Source organism: Rhinatrema bivittatum, chromosome 1 (assembly GCF_901001135.1).
Source record: "Rhinatrema bivittatum chromosome 1, aRhiBiv1.1, whole genome shotgun sequence".
Taxonomy (NCBI): Eukaryota; Metazoa; Chordata; class Amphibia; order Gymnophiona; family Rhinatrematidae; genus Rhinatrema; species Rhinatrema bivittatum.
The window spans coordinates 222,957,860-222,975,101 of record NC_042615.1 but is presented as its reverse complement, the minus strand read 5'-3'; the positions used below and the strand labels follow the sequence as shown (position 1 = coordinate 222,975,101).

The following is a 17,242-nucleotide window of genomic DNA, read 5'->3' as shown; positions in this document are numbered from 1 at the left end:
CAAGTGTACTGAAAAATAATTTCTGATTCTCTATTGCAATCCAGCTTGGGGAAGAATTGGGACCTACGCTGTTGGAGACCCAAGGCACTCGTCTTTCTTGGGGATTGTTTTGATTCCCTTGGTGCTTTTGTCCATGTGGACAAGTCATAACGACAGGTTCCTTTAGGTCATATTAGCCTTCTCTATATTGGATTTTTGTATCCTGTCAGATACAAAGAAAGCTTTAAAGGAAAACGAACAGCCAACATCATATTTAATGTTTTGTGATCTAGGTTGTGACCCAAACTTGGCATTTTAGTTCAGGAATCTAGTTTATTGTGATAATTGTCCATTACTAGTTCTGTTTTGGTTTTTTTTTATTATTATACCTACTCGGAAATTCCAGAAATGTGCCCATGGATGTTTTATATAGACCTCCCATACCTCTGTGTTCGTATCAACTCTTGTTAGTAGGGATCATCGACAGCTACACGATCCAAGAATTGATAAGCCTGCTTAAAAATATTACTGAGGTCTTTAGAACTAATTGCTTGCTTGTTTGCTTTCTTTCTCCCCCCACTCCTCCTTGAATTTACTGAGAGCTTGGTTTACCAGATTTCACTGTTCTGTGCATTATCCAGCAGAATAACACAGTATTTGCTCCAGAACAGGACCTGCTTTTGCTATTGTTTGTGTAAGGGCGTAGTAGCACTGGCTTTTTTTTTTTTTTTTTTAACTACGTGCAGTTGCTTATACACCATGCAAAATTCTTTAGGTCCAGACGTGACCAGAAGCCACGCATAAAACACCAGCGCTAGGACTCTAATGACATGGTTTTGGTTTTTTTTTATCTATGTCTGCAGCTGGCTATGTAAACATTTTTGCATCTGGTTTTCACTGTGTCCAGATAGTAATGCACAGCCCCCTTCTCTCTATCTTTCGCTAGTACCCAGAATTTTGGATGCTTATTTTCTTTGAAAGTTTTGATTCTGCTAGCAAAGAGAGGAACGAGGAACTTGGAGGTTGGAAGGGGGAACAAACTCCTCCTCCTCCTCCTCCACCCCCCCCCCCCCAAAAAAAAAAAAAGAAATCTCTGTCCAGGGCCCAGAATGGAATGGGAATTTGTGAAAGTTTTCAGAAATTGTGTGTCTACCTACTGATCTGGCATGAGTTTTGTGAAAGATGCTGTACAGTAGAATTGCCTAAACTGAAAAAAAAATTATAATAGCTTTCTTGGAATTACTTATTTTTTACCATTTAAACAGTTTGGCAAAATAATTGTTCTTAACTCTTTAAATTCTATGGGTTTTGTTTTGTTTTTAAGTTTATTTTTTTTTTATATGGAAGTTGGCCTTAAGTGTTTTGTATGTCTCTTATCCTCCTGCCCCTCCTCCCTTCCAAATAACTTTTGAACATTTAAATTAAGTTTCATTCAGACTTGTGCCATAGATAAAAGAGCATTCTGTGATTTCCCCACCCCTGGCTCACATTCCTCGACACTTAGAATCCCTTCTTCTTAATTCCTATAAAGGAACCAGCTAGTGAACGTCAGCTAAAATTTCAGGGAGGTCAGAGCATGTTGTGAAGAGCATTTTTTTTACAGCTTCCCTGCTGTTGGTTAGTGCCTGTGATCTCCATTTCGTACCTAGTATGGGAGGGTTGTTAATAAAAATATATTGAACACACAACATTTAAGTGATACCGAAACAAGTTATGCATAGGCAAAGTCAACATATATAACATAAGAAGCACTAATGCACAAACCGGATACCAAAAATGCTGAATTGTAAAATGGTCACTACATTTATATTAAACAATCAACACCTGGAACCCCCACTCCATATCCCCCCCCCCCCCCCCCCCCCCCCCCCGAGACCCTGTCCAGATACTCCCCAAGGATGTATATTCAGCCATTAAGAGGCAAGCTTCTCGCTCTGTGGCAGAGTCTGTAGATACAATTCCCAAGTTTGAAGAAAAGTTTTGCGCTGCTTAGGCGATCTGCGAGCGGACAGGTTCTTCAACTACGTCAGTTTATGGAAGTGGATCCGCCAGGTCCAAAAGGAGGGTGCCTCCCCATCTCGCCAATGGAGGAGGATGATCTTCTTCCTCAACAGTACAGCTTTTTTGAGCAAAGATCGTAAACCTGGTTCCGACACTAAATATTGGGTAACGCATTGAAATAGCCATAAATAGGGTGACAACGGTAAGCAAACCCCCACCAACGTTTCTAAATAACCAGCAATTTGCCACCAATAGTTATTGATACTTTGGCATTCCCAAAATACATGAGACAGGGTCCTCATCCATTTCCAGCAGCATACACATTTATCATTGTCTGCAATACCAGCTTTAAATGCAATCTGGGGAGAAAGATAGGCCCTATGTAAAAATTTTAAGTGCATCTCCCGAAAATACATATTGCCAGTAATAGAGTGTACACTCCTCACACTGTAGGAGAAAATGAGGTGTCAACAAGAAGGCCCCGTCTCGATTCCAGCAGTCGACTGAAACTTGATAAGAGTTCATGGGGGTGCCACGTGTCGGCCGTCTGTAGTATATCGAGATAGAAGGATCCTTCGAATGATCAAAATTGAAAAACTCGTCCAGTGCTTTAAAAGCTGCTAAATGTTGATCGGGGGGTCCCACAGACCTAAGATAATGAACAAGTTGTAAATATCCAAGTAGGTGGGTCCCAGGGAGTCCATACAATTCCTGCAAATGATCAAAGGGTAGAAGGCCGCCCTCTGCATCCAATAAATGACCCAAGTATAGGATACCGCTATGACCCGGGGACCTAAAACAAGCAATCGTAGACACAGGGGAGAAATCCAGGTTTCCTCTGAGGGAGGTTAAATACGTGCAATGCTGGGGTATCCCCAGAAAATGGGTGAGATGCGCCCACGTTTTCCTCAGTGGCACTATTAGTGGGTGATTAACTAGCAGAGGTGGTACCTTTGCTTTAGGGCTCATGAGAGCATAACTCAAGGCAACGGGACCAGTGAAAGTAGTTTCAGCCAGTATGTTAACAAAAGGGGACTTCCCCAAGAGCCATCCTCGAACCAAATGGAGATTGGTTGCCAGCCCATATCGGTGAAGGTTGGGTATCCCCATACCATCCCTGGCCCACGGAAGCTTTAACCAGTGCAGTGGTATTCTAGCCTTCCCATCCCTCTAGTTAAACTGGCGCAGTAACTGGTCCACACTGGTAAGATCCCAGGATAGTAACAGCAAGAGGAAGTTCTGGAATACATACAGCCATTTGGGTAATATTACCATTTTAAACAAATTAATCCGGCCGCCTATTGAGAGCGGCAGGTTGCGCCAAGTTTGTAGTTTCTCCTGTGTGGCTTGGAGCAACAAGGAGATGTTGCGATGATAAATGTTATGCACATCAGTGGTGAGATAAATCCCTAAGTATTTAAGAGAGCCTCGAGCCCACTGCAAGGGAAAGGATCCCCCCCCCCCCCCAGCGCTCCCAAAGTGAGTCGGGGAAAGCCAAAGCTTCAGATTTATCCCAGTTGATTTGCATGCCAGAGAATGCTGCATAATGATGAAACAAAGCAAGAAGCGCCTGGAGCGAACCGGTGCGGGGACATGAGAGAGAGCAACACATCGTCCGTGAAGGCCGCATATTTAAACATTTCTGTCCCCCCCCCCCCCCACCCCCACCCAGAAATTGTATTCCCCTGATGGCTGAGTTAGTTTGAATAGCCAGTAGAAAGGGTTCCAAAATAAGTTTAAAAAAAAAAAAAAGTAGCGGGGACAAAGCACAGCCCTGCCGAGTTCCTCTGCTCACTGACCTGGAGACGGGCCTCAGGAACACTATATAGGAGTTCAACCGCTTGGTAAAAAAAAAAACGCCAAACCCAATTAATTGTAGCACATGGAACATATAGCCCCACTCCACTCTGTCAAAGGCTTTCTCTGCATCTAGACTAACCACCAAATATGGATCTTCTACCCGATGACAGAGCGCCATGGCGGTCACTATCTGAGGAATGTTTCACAAGGCATACCTCTTTTTAACAAAGCCTACCTGCCCTGGTTGTATGAGAGAAGGCAGGACATTCCCCAAGTGGTCAGTGAGAACCTTTGCCAAGATTTTATGGTCCACGTTCAGCAGAGAAATGGGGCGATAGGATGCTGGCAGTAAGGGGTCCTTACCAGGTTTCAGAAGGAGAGTGATATATGCCTGATTCCCTCCTGGAGGGAAGGTCCCCTGATTAATTAAGGACTTAAACTGTGGGAAGAAGTTTGGAGACCGGGTTTACCAAACACTTATAAAACTCCGAACTGTACCCATCAGGGCCCGGAGCCTTTAATTTGCGCATTTGTTGTATAACCCGAAACACTTCTTCCTCAGAAATGGGCTCATTTAAATAACGACTGTATTCCAGTGTAAGGGAAGGGAACTGGATCAGCTCCCCGAATGCCTCCCAGTAAGAAGCATCCCAGCCCTCTGTTTGGTATAGCTGAGAGTAGTAAGTGTGAAAGGCCAGCCGAATACCTTCAGCATCGGTCACTATCTGCTGCCTGGTATTCTTGATAGCAGGAATATGGCGGGACCCTCTAGCTGACTTAATTGAGTTAGCCATCAATTTACCCGATTTTTGTCCAAATTGAAAAAGTTTGTATTGATAAAGCAGGCTTTTCTTGGTTCGTTGGTGAATTAGAGAATTAATAGCAGTTTGCAAAGAGAGGTATTTTTCCTTGTTTTCCAAGGAGTGACAGCGTAACAAATCCCACCTGGCTCTCTGAAGCTGAGCACTCAGGGTGAGGAGTCGCTTATCAATAGACCTTTTTCCGGTAGGCCACATATGAGATTATGTCCCCTCGGAGTACTACTTTGGCTGTATTCCAAAAAGAGAATAGGGTCATCTTTATGTTGGGCATTCAAAGTCTCAAATGCAACCCAGCGTTCCTTCAAGTATTTTTGAAAAGCGACATCCTCCGCTAGAAAATAGGGGTACTTCCATGTATAAGTAGAATATTGTAATAAAGGATTCGTCAACTCGAGCCAAATCGGCGCATGGTCGGAGATCACGATCTCCTCAATCCCCACCCCAACAACTTTGGAGAAGTTATTAGTGCTCAGCAAAAAATAGTCCAGCCGGGCTTGAGTGGCATGAGCCCTGGAAATATGTGTAAATTCCCTCTCTTTGGGGTGTAACGTTCGCCAAACATCTGTGAGATGCAGAGATTTCTCTAAGAGTAATAGCCCCTTACTGGGTACTCCCTGAATTTTGGCCGTAGAGGAGCTATCCAAGGTTGGATCTTTAACTGCATTAAAAGTCCCCTCCCACAATGATCAGATCATCTATGTGGGGAAGAAGTACAGCACATAAGTCCTGAAAAAAGGGCGCTCTATACACGTTAGGGGCATATACATTACACAAGATAATAGGAGCTCGATTATATTCCCCCTCCAGAATTATATATCTACCTTTCGGGTCCTTGATTTCATTGGTTATTGTGATGGGAAATGACCGCCGAATCAAAACAGCTACCCCAGCCGACTTGGAACTGGCTGCTGCATAGTGAACTGAACCCACCAAACGCTGCCTCCAATTTCTCATGCTCCACATCTAATAAATGGGTTTCCTGCAGGAAGGCGACATCTGCCGCCTTCCTGTGCAGGGCCTGCAAAAGTTTGGTCCGTTTTTAATAGGAAAGTTAATGCCCCCTACATTCCAAGAGAAAAAATGGAAATTACGAGTACTTAGGTAGGCTCAGTGACAGTGAGTTTTGCAAAGAAAAACACACAAATAGTTATAGGAGAGGAAGGGCCTCCCAGCTGAACCCCCCCCCCCCCCCAAGAACACAAAATGAGAGTACCTGGAAACATCTATAGGTTCCCCCTGTGAAACTTACAACTGGTCTCTGTCTCCCTCCCCCTCCAACCCCTCTGATCCAACACCCCAATACCTACCATCCTAAAGATAGCAGGGGACGATCACATTGACACAATGCCCAACCCCCCCCCCCCACCTCCCCCAGACACATCACAATAAAGAAATAGCAATTCAAAAATTCAAATGGGCATTATTCATAAAGAGAGACTGCAAGAGCAGAACAGAAAATGCTGGTGAGTCCCGGCAGCCAAACAGCCCTAGCCTCCACAAGATTGAAGGGGAACCAGAGCTGCTCATCAGTCCCATGCCTGGCTAGACAGGGCGTATAGGGCTTCCCCCAGCGTATGCCAAGGGAGAGGCAAGCCCTCCACACCAAACCACAGTGAGCCCTCTTCGGTAAACAACTTGTGGGGCTAAATAAACGGAGAATAACACTGCAGCCAAGGAACACACAAAATGAGACTGGCAGTTGAAACATGGGAGAGCATTCGAGCTTCCAAACATAAAAGGCTCCTACATCCTTCCAGGCTGGCGACAGGCTCCAAATCTATTCCCGGCCACTCAGCAGACCAGTTTCAGGTGGCTGTAGCGGCCTGCACAGGCAGTGCCTGAGTATATTGTTGTACGGAGTCCACATCGGTGAACCAACGAACACCATGATCCGTCTGGACCCGCATCTTGGCCGGGTAGACCAGCACTCCGCGAATGCCTCTTTGATAAAGTTGCGTGCAGTACGGCGCCAGTGCACGGTGTTGTTGAGAGACAGCCAAGGAAAAGTCCTGGAATATCAAAACGGGTTGATTTTTTTCATAGATCGGCTTATCTTGCTGAAGAGCCCGGGTAATCACCGCCTTATGAGAGTAATTTAATACTTTTGCTATAACCACTCGGGGTTTAGCTTGGCCGTCCCGCTTAGGGACGGCCAAGCTTCAATGCCTGTGGGAGCCAGCCTTCAAGAAAGCTGGGCAGTTGAAAGTCTGTTAGGCTCTTCGGCAGCCCCACTAACCTTAAATTCGCTCTCTGCGAGTGGTTCTCAAGATCTTCTATCTTGAGGGCCTGCTTTCCGAGCTCTGCTTTAAGGGTCGCTATGTCAGCTTGAGCCACGTGGAGGCCATCTTGGTTCCCGGAGACCCGCGCTTCAAGATCTGCGAAATGGCGGTCAATCGCTGCCATTCCTGAATTTAACTCCTGAAGCTGCTCTGAGATTTTTTTGAGCTCCGGGGTAATTGCGGTGAGAACCGCCGCCGTCAGCTCAGCCATCAGGCTCTGCGAGGTTGTGCCCTGCTCTAGCATTCCCGCTGCAGCTTCCTAGTTGGTGTCGGGCAGACGGGCCTTGTCGCGATCCTTTTCTTTCTCCTTCTTGCCTGCCTGCCCGCGCTGCCATTGGGGCCCCACAAGCCACCAAATAGTTCAGGTGTTCAGCTGCAAAATAAGAGGCCAAAAAAAAACCCTGATTGCGGCTGGATGGAGCCGGGAAGCGGGGGCTTGAGCTCCACGACGGGGGATCACATCCTCTCCCGTCAAGGTGTCACGTGATCTTCCTAAATGTTCTATTTACATATAAGACACAAATACATTTTTTAACAAATGTCTGTTGTGCCAGCTTGTATTTATGCAGCTTTGAAGGTTTATACCCCATCCCTATGCCTGTGGTCACAGGGAAGGAATCTGCTGCTAGAAGTACTTCTGTAAAAAGGTACCATCTCTGTTTGAGAGCAGTTTTTTGAAATAACCTCTCTGATATTAGATCTGAAACTTGTATACAGTTGTTTCAGAAAGTGGTGAGGGGGTCATTTATTTCAACAGGCATTTTCTGACACTTAACAGACTATGGCTCGCAAGGAGCAGATGCAGCATTTCCAGTTCATTCATGTTTGTTTTGTATATTCTTTATGCTATGCTGGCTGTACCTGGTGATGCAGGGAGACATTTTCAGATTCCAAGATCTCTTGTTATTTAAGAATGCAGATATTTGTAGTTGTCATGTTCATTTGTTTTTGGTGTGTTTTTATCAGTTTTAATGCTGTTTTTAATTTATTTTTAATTTGTTTTATGGTACTTTTGTGTTTGTTTTTATTATTTATGTTGAATCTGTAAGTCATCTTGAATAAGACAAGTTATAGATGTGTGAAACAAATCATGTTCAAATTTCTATACGAAAAGACACAAAATGTGTTAAACTAGGTGATGTGTAAAACTTTTTTTTTTTTTTTCCTTTAAGTTGCATCGCAAGTAGAATTTCCCATACATGACCTGTATCACCGATGAGGTCAGAATTGTGTCTGTACATTATGTATTGTACCTAGTATGAAGAGCTGGGAACCTCTCCAAACCCACACTTCCGTAGCTAACGTTTGAGCCCCAGACCAATGTTTACACTTTTATAACCACAGACCCCTCTCCACCTTAACCAGTCTTACCTCTAGAAAACCATAACCAATGGAATTCTCAGGCGGGTATTCATTTCACGTTGGGGGGGATCATACTGGGCATGGTTGTTTCTCTCCACTGATTGCAATAGGAATGTTTTTTGTGTTTGATATGTTTTGTGTGGCCAGAAGAATAAGAGAGGAATGGGTAAAGTGAAAAACTACTTGGAAGCTCTAGATGGTTAGGGAAAGATCAAAGGCAGGGAGACTCTTGACCGATGAGGCGACCTCTCATGCCCGGCACAGAGGGGGGGTCTGTTCAGCAGGAGAATGCTCATCTTGTTCCATGGGGAGGGGGAGGTTTGAAATAGGTTTACAGCAGCCAGGAGTTGGTTAGCTAGCAGATGGATAAGGGGATGGGGGTTAAAAAAAAAAAAATATGGTTGGGAGTGTATCGCATTTGAGCAATATCTGATATTTTTGGCATCCGAACACATGGCTAACATTCCTGCCTCCGTTAGCTGCCAAAATGTATTAACCTCATCGGGGTTGATGAACCAAGTGGTGTAAGTGTCAGGAGTTTGCTGTTTTTTTTGGACAGTAACGTTATGAAGCACTTCGAAGCAGTGATGCCTCATATTCGCCCTCTTTGCAGCAAATGGGAGGGCAACAGTCAAACCCCATTGTTTGAGGGGGAGAGGGGGTACAAGAGGAAAAATCAGGTTCTTGGTTCCAAGCTAATTAGCTAGAACCTTACTTTGTCCTAAAGCTATTCAGTTATTTAGAGAGAAGATGCTTCCAGCTTTTCAACTTCCATACTGTATAATAAGGTTTGTCCTTCTCTGAGCTAAGTTTCATTTTGCTGTATGTAGACAGCATTGTTTTGGGGTTGTTTTATTATTATTATTATTATTTTTAAACAAGTCTTCCCATACACCCTCCCCCAGGAAGGAAAGTTGCAAAATAAACTTTATGAATGTAATTTCGGATGAATGCTTTCATTCCCCTGGTATAGCAGTTTGAGTCATGAGAGTAATGAGTCAGTCTTGTCAGGTAAGTTGGTGTCTTGTACCTGTGAAACAGGTCCTCCCAGTTCACCACATCACATGACCTGGGAGGTCATGTGATGTGGTGAACTGGGAGGACCTGTTTCTTCTCTGCTCCAGGGACCCGCTCCAACAATCCCGATTCATCTGCACAGAATCTTACTGAAAAATAACATCGGAGCGAGCAGCAGTGAGAGCATATGTCTATAGTTACTTCATATGAACGGAATTTCTCAGATTATGACGACTAAAGGTGGGGGAAAAAAGAAAAGCCGTGAGCTACTGATCCCAAAATGGCAGCCGGGAGTGACAATGCCAGCCCTCACCTCACAGCTGAAATAACAATCGCTGATATCAAGGAGGTGATACGACAGGCCTTGGATGAAAAATTAGCGGGCATTGTGACCCAGCTTAGGGAGGTCCAGGAGGCCATGCACGAAATAAACCCCCGCATAGATCGAGCTGAAAGCTGCATCTCACAGCTGGAAGATGACGCGACTGCTACAGAAGGTAAAATGATAGCATATGGGAAAAACATAAGTGACCTACAAAATAAGATTGATTGAATTAGGTTATTGCAGCGTGCGCTGTTTTCTTAGATTCCTGGGCTTTCCCAAATCAGTTGAGGAAAGAACCTTGAGTGACTTTTTAGAAACATAGCTCCCCAGCGCTTTAGAACTTCCGGCTTTACGGGGAAAGCTAGTAGTAGAGGGCCCATCGGTTAGGCATAAAAAAAAGATGCGACAAGCCGAGCAAGATTAGTCATAGTTAAAATCATGAACTATGCCCATAAACAAGAAATCTGGCGCACCTCTAGAACAAAACAAGACTTAGCGCACCAAAATAGCCGAATAAGAATCTTCCAAGACTATTCGTCTGCTGTTTCCAAGCTTCGCAAGAGCTTTGCGCCGGTGTGCTCCACGCTGTACAATAAACATCTGAAATTCTCCCTGCATTACCCGGCCAAGCTAAAAGTCTGGCATGCGGAGCAAATTTACCACTTTGAAACACCAGACAAGGCTAGAGGCTTTCTAGACAAACGGGAAACTAACGTGTTTCATCAGCAGAACTTAATCATCAACATTATAACCTGACTTCACTTTTCGACCAGGGAAATGTAGTTAAAGGCAATCTTGCGTGATGTATTAAATACTGAATGTATTATCTGATCATCCCTCTATAAGTGCCTTAGAAGTGAGTGAAAATGAAATTCTCAAAGAGGGGCAATCTGAATTTATGTAAATCACCCACCAAGGCGGGAGAAAGTGAGACATGGGAAGAAGATTTGATACTTCACCCCCACATTAAACAGATCAGCGCCCAATCATCTTTGATTTACCCCGACGGAGTTTTGTTGCAGCACACCCTGCATTAGGCAGCTTCCAGATGTTGCTTCCGCCCCCATTTACAGGAACGGCGAAGAATCTCTCGCCATGAGTCACCAGTGAGATCGGAGTTGCGCGGCAGAGAGACGGTAAAAACCCTGGACCACCAGGACAGAGGCCGCAGGATGTGAGTCGAGAGCTTCTAGAGCAGCATGCTCCTTTTAGTAGCTCTCCGCCGGAAAGAGAGAGCATTTTTGCAAGCCTACGTTGGCGGCCATAGACCCTCGATCTATTTCAGAGAACACCCTCTCCTGGAAACCGATAGACATTTGGCGGGTCATTCTAGCACCCATCGGCTCCACATCCTACCTGCTACCCATAGATAGGGAGCAAAAATAAGAAGAGGGGAATGTTTAACTGTTGAATTTTGCAGTCATTTACAGCTCGTTAAGTAGTTTAAGGACTAGACAACTGCCCATTTTATAGGGAACAACTAAAGGAGTGCGGCCCCTGAGCACATGAAACTTGACCTCTACTCCTCATACTTGGGGACATGTCTATCGGGAATAGGGGATTAGGGAATGTTAGGGGACATACTGAAAGGTTTAATACTGGTAAGGAGGGACACAGAGAGAAAGAGAGGGAGGGAAGGAGTTGGGCAGGGGGGGGGGATCCTTTGGCTATACCTATGATTCCTTTTTCTCTATTGTAGTCATGTCCTGTACTGCATACATGGAATGACCTGGCAACACTGAATGCCACACGAAGACTATACCATCTATCTTTGAGCTTTCACCCTACCAGATCCGGAAGGCTAGGCTGGGAGCCTCCCGGTCCTATACCATAACATTAACAACCCATTCACATATCTGTTTTAAATATCTACGATTGAATAAATTAATTTCTTGGAATGTCAACGGGCTAGGATCTCCCATTAAGAGAAAAGGATACTCTCCCATTTAAACATTTGCACGCAAAAATTGCTTGCCTGCAAGAAACCCATCTTTCAACCACGGAAAGTAAGAAATTGCAGAGGGAGTGGGTGGGGACGTGCATTTTTGCTGAAGCCATTGCCTGAAAGGCTGGGGTGACCATACTGATTAATACAACTACGAACTTCTTTTTAGGGAGGAGTGCCACAGATCCAGATGGGAGGTACATCTTAGTTATGGGAGAGTGGTTTGGGACCCCTATTACTATTTGCAATGTGTATGCGCCCAGTGCATATACTCACTCATTTTTTGTGCAATTAGTAAATACTATCACTACCCATCTGCATGGGACTCTCCTTATGGCAGGGGATTTTAATTGCATTGCTGACCCAGTTCTGGACAAGAACCCAGTACCCAAACAAAAGCTCCGCTCATTTGGGAAAACACAGGAAAAAGGCATTGCTTTCCTTTGTCGACGTCTTAACCTGGTTGACATATGGAGGTTACTACATCCCAAAGAAAGAGATTATACACGTTTCAAGATCCCATCTTTCGATGCCCCGCATAGATTACATCCTAGGTGCTAAAGATTTTTTCGCGCGTATCCAAAAGGCAGACATCGAAACCCTAGCAATCTCAGATCATTCACCAGTATCCGTGTCTTTATGCTTACGTCCTGCGGTTACCTTATCTTCTATGTGGAGGTTCCCTTCTTACCTCAAAGATTATCTCAAGTTTCAAAAATTTCTCAAAGACAAATGGCAAGATTTCCTTTCCACTAACCGGCAGCATATCACAGAACCCCAATTGTTCTGGGAAACTAGGAAAGCAGTTACCGTCCGGAGCGATCTCCTGCACTTGGGCCGTCAGCTGCCAGTATTCAAAATGGCCTGTTATATGGATGTCAATAATCTGAGTGTACCTTCATACGATGCTGTAAAAAAATACGGCTATCGTGACTGTGAAGCCTATGTGTAGGCTTTAAAAATCATTAGGTACCCCAGTGTTGGAATGCAAACTTTTGTAGTGCTCACTGTCCACTGTGCAATTGTTGCTAAAATGATCACGTGGATACTGTTGCAATATTCACTTATCTCAAAATTGTAGTCGGTCTTGCCTCAGCCGACATCCTGATGTTTCGGAGGCTGGCTCCTTCTTCAAGGGCTGGATATGCGCAAGAGAGACCGGTATTCCAGTGAAACATTAGATGTTGTGACAGTGAATTTGATTACTGTGCCAGCAATGTTCAACTTGTTAAGTTTGTTTAGCGGTCTGTGAAGCTCCGTGAAAAACAAGCGGCTGCTCCCACGACTCTGTGCTGGCTGGCCAGCACAGAGCCAGCCAGCACAGAGTCGTGGGAGCAGCCGCTTGTTTTTCACGGAGCTTCACAGACCGCTAAACAAACTTAACAAGTTGAACATTGCTGGCACAGTAATCAAATTCACTGTCACAACATCTAATGTTTCACTGGAATACCGGTCTCTCTTGCGCATATCCAGCCCTTGAAGAAGGAGCCAGCCTCCGAAACATCAGGATGTCGGCTGAGGCAAGACCGACCACAATTTTGAGATAAGTGAATATTGCAACAGTATCCACGTGATCATTTTAGCAACAATTGCACAGTGGACAGTGAGCACTACAAAAGTTTGCATTCCAACACTGGGGTACCTAACGATTTTTAAAGCCTACACATAGGCTTCACAGTCATGATAGCCGTATTTTTTTACAGCATCGTATGAAGGTACACTCAGATTATTGACATCCATATAACAGGTCTTTTTTTGAATTCATAATTTTTTCATGTTATATTGTTTGGGTTTATAAATTTAGTATTCAAAATGGCGCCATCTTGTGCTCCTACCATGTGACAGGGGCCGACCAATGGCACCGGTAGCCCCTGTGACATAGTAAGGGCAAAGGCTATCGGCGCCATTTTGAATACTGGCAGCCACAGCCCAAGTGCAGGAGATCGCTCCAGACCCCCACTGGACCACCAGGGACTTTTGACAAATCTTGGGGGGGGGGGTCAGGAGGGTGGGGGGTTGTAGTTAAATTTAAAGGGTTGGGATGGGGAATGGGGACATGATTCATAAACAGGGTAGTCTTAGATTCCATATAATTGTAACAGATGTGCTTTGCAAACCTCGAAACATCACACTTGGGATGGTAATTGTTGTTGCGACCGTCGCTGCCCGATGTCTCCACGCCGCCCACCTTACCTCTTTTGCGACTCCCTCTTTGGTTGACGGAAGTTTGGCTGCCGCAGTGTCATCTTGCCGACCTCCTCCGGCATTCCCAAACCGGCTAGACGCTGCCTTCCGCCATGTTCTCCTGAAGCCTAAGGGCGCGCGCGTGGTGCGGCCCCGACTCAAGTACCAGCTGTGGCGCGAACCTCAGGGGTGTCCCCCTGAGATGACATCATCCTCACCGGATACTTAAGGTCTTCATTTTTGCTAGCTATTCGAGTTAGCAAGGGCTTCTCAGGTATCGCTGCGGATGGGATTCGCTCTCTGCATACCTTGCTACTCTGCCTCCTCGGACTTTACCAGGGGGGCCTCGCTCTCTCTTGCTTTTCAGGTTGCAGTCTGGAGCTGGTACTCATTCCTCGAGGGCCCATGTTCCCAGACCTGCCACCGAATACAACTTCTGCCAGGAAGTCACCACTGCCTACAACTCCAGTGAGTTACCATCTCTCTCTGAGCTTTCCCTGGAACCAGGTACTCGCTCCTCGAGGGCCTACTTCATTCCAGCCTCTGGGCTGCTTCAAGAGACTATTGTGTGAGTGTTACCACCAAGGTTCTGTTCCTGAACTCTGCCTACTCACTATATTCAGTTTCTCTACAGCTCAGCCATCCTGGGATTGCTGTTCCAGTGCCTGAGGGGCTACAGCCCAGCCAGGCTCTTCCAGCTCACTACTACCACCTCTGGTTCACTATACAGTTTAATAAAAGATCTAGTGTGTGTCTGTCTCCCAACTCTGAGCCTGACTGGTGGCCCCTCTCGGGATCTTCCCCCGGGGGTGTGGTCATCTGCCATCGGCCCAAGGATCCACCCACAATTATCACAAATAATAACAGTAGATTAGGCAGCCTGTTCATGGGAGTAGATCTATAAAACCCTTAGTGGAGGAGATGAGTGCTTCTGCTGATCTATCAGAAGAGGAAGAAGAGTTTGGCAAATTGAACAGACCTCATTTGAGGAAACCACGATGACACTTAAATTTACAGAGTAGGTCTGGCTTTGGAGATTGTGATTGGATGTCTTCCAACAACTGCAGAATGCGCTGAGTGCTATCATCGGCTGAATGCAGACAGAAGTAGCCGGAAGCTGAAAGATACCAAATTTGATCCTGATCTTATTAGAAGATGACGCCATCAGCACATGTAGATGTACATCTTCTAGTGATCTAATTCCTCCTGTCCATATGGTAAGATCATGGATTTTTTTCAAGAAACAAAGTGCCAAGAACATAAGATTCCTTTTCCGAAGGAGAGAAACAGTAGCTGAGGACATTTTGCAAATAAATCCTATCTACTTGATAAAAGATCTTAATGTGAGATCTTCCTAAACCTAATTGATCTCCTGATGCACTGCTATGAAATCTGTGTCATGGAAGGAGAGGAAAATTGAGTCTTTATGATTGTATTGGCAAACTATGTGAGGCTCTCTGTTGGCTTCAGAGCTACACCTGTGTTTAGGTACCCTTTGGGAAAAGTGTGTTATCTTTTCCATTTTACAGACACTTCAGTTTGGCAACAAAAGCAGTTTGAGATATGGCCATCTGATTACAGATCAATAAGGCCATGGTTCTGAAATGCCTATTAGACATCCACAAGAGTTTTCAAGGCAACAATCCAGTTTACATCCTTAATAATCTCTCTCTCATAAACTATTGTATCTGAACTAAAAGAGGCAATTTACTGACACCAAGCAGCTGAGAAGGAAGAACTTGCATGCCATCTGCAGTCCTTGCTGCTGCCTCCAAGGCCTCGTGAGTGCTCCATTCCTGACTGGGCTCCCTGGACCTTGATATCAATGGGCACAAATCTCTGCCCGTCAGCAGGGAGAGACTGTTTTGCTACAGATAGGATGAGTCAAAGGTGCTTGTTCCTCCTGAGAAGCCCTGCCGAGAGTCAGCAAGACTATGTTGGGATTATTTCATATTGTTTTGTTTATAATAATTTTGGTTACTGATACTTTGAATGCATGTTTTTATTATTGTGATATTTTATTTAACTATTTTTATACTTCTTTTCGGCACTTTCAGAGCAGATTATATTCCGGTACTGTAAGAAATTCCCTATCCCCAGAGGGCTTACAAACTAAGGGGGTCATTCTTTTCGCACGCGATAGCTAGCTCAGGGCGGAGTCGGCCCTGGAAGAGAAGGAGTCAGGGCGGCACCAGGGGTCGACGTTGCGGACACATCGCTGGCGGCGAAAGGTAAGATTCCTTATCGCCGCCAGTATCGCGCCTAATAACTACACCTTTTATAGTGTAGTTATTTGGCGCGAAAGCCGGCAACGATCGCACTGTAGAAGTGCAATCACTGCCTCACTGGCAGCTATCGCAGGACCACCCCCCTGCTTCGTCGTCGCCCCCCCCCCTGGATTCTCTAAGGTCTGACCTTAGAGAATCCAGGCCTAAGTTTATACCTGAGGCAAAGGAGGGTAAAGTGACTTGCCCAAGGTCACAAGGAGCGATAGTAGGAGTTGAAACCCAGTTCGTAGCCCGTTGCTCTAACCACGAGGCTATTCCTCCACTCTAGGCTAAACTGCCAGATTCTTTCTAGAACTGTTCATGCTTTCCAGTGATTATTAGCACAGCAGTATCCTTGCTCAATCTATTTATTTTTCAAACCATTCAAGACCATACAAAAGCTTGAAAAGCGATGATAAAGCTATAACAATGAAAAATTAAAATAAATTGACCGTACTTTCTGCCTTAGAGTAAGACTGCTATGTGGGGAGAGCAAAATACCAAAGGTGTAAAGAAAAAAATAAGATACACTTTAACACAGAAAAATCAGATAGCAAGCAACTGCAATATAACAAAATATGAATGTTTCAAATATCAGAATTGGTCCAAAGTAAGAGTCAGAGATGATAATTTTCATCTAAAATCTCATAAAATGTTCTCCTGCCCTTGTAAAAAAAAAAAAAAAAAAAGCCACCTTGAAAAGGCTTCTAAAATATATGTAATAAATCTTGCAATTAAATCCTACACTTAACACGGCTATAACAAATTACAGTGTGTACCCATTGAAATAACATCCTGCCTCAAACTAAAAAAAAAAAAAAAAGTTTTCCCTTTTTAATATCATTCGGCCTTGCAGCATCCGAATGCAAGCGGATTTTAACTCCCAAGAAATTTCCCAATTTATTCAGAAAGAACTTCTATACCCACTCCCTGTCAGCCTGTAACATGAAAAAGGGACCACAGACATCCGAATGGAAGAAATGGTGAACGACGTGTCCAGTAATTTTGAATAAATTTAACATTTGAATTTCTTACAAGCCTTTCCATTTGAAGTGCTTAAGGCGTGGAACCACAAATACCACAATAAAACCATCCTTAAATTGAAAATTGCCTATATAAATGTATCTTAAGACTTTCCTTGTGGTGGTGATTTTTCTGAAAGATAATATGCCTTCCTCATTGGCAGAAGAGATTCCTCAGTAATTTTCAGGGCTTCTAGGATATATTTATTAAATTGCTCAGAAGGTGAAACACTAGCTATG

General features: G+C 44.6%; 1 protein-coding gene across 2 annotated transcripts in view; it reads left to right on the top strand.

The window, feature by feature from the left end:
* GRK4 (G protein-coupled receptor kinase 4) overlaps positions 1-17,242 on the top strand; it is a 329,347-nt gene that overhangs the window by 20,935 nt on the left and 291,170 nt on the right. The gene's annotated exons all lie outside the window — the stretch shown is intronic.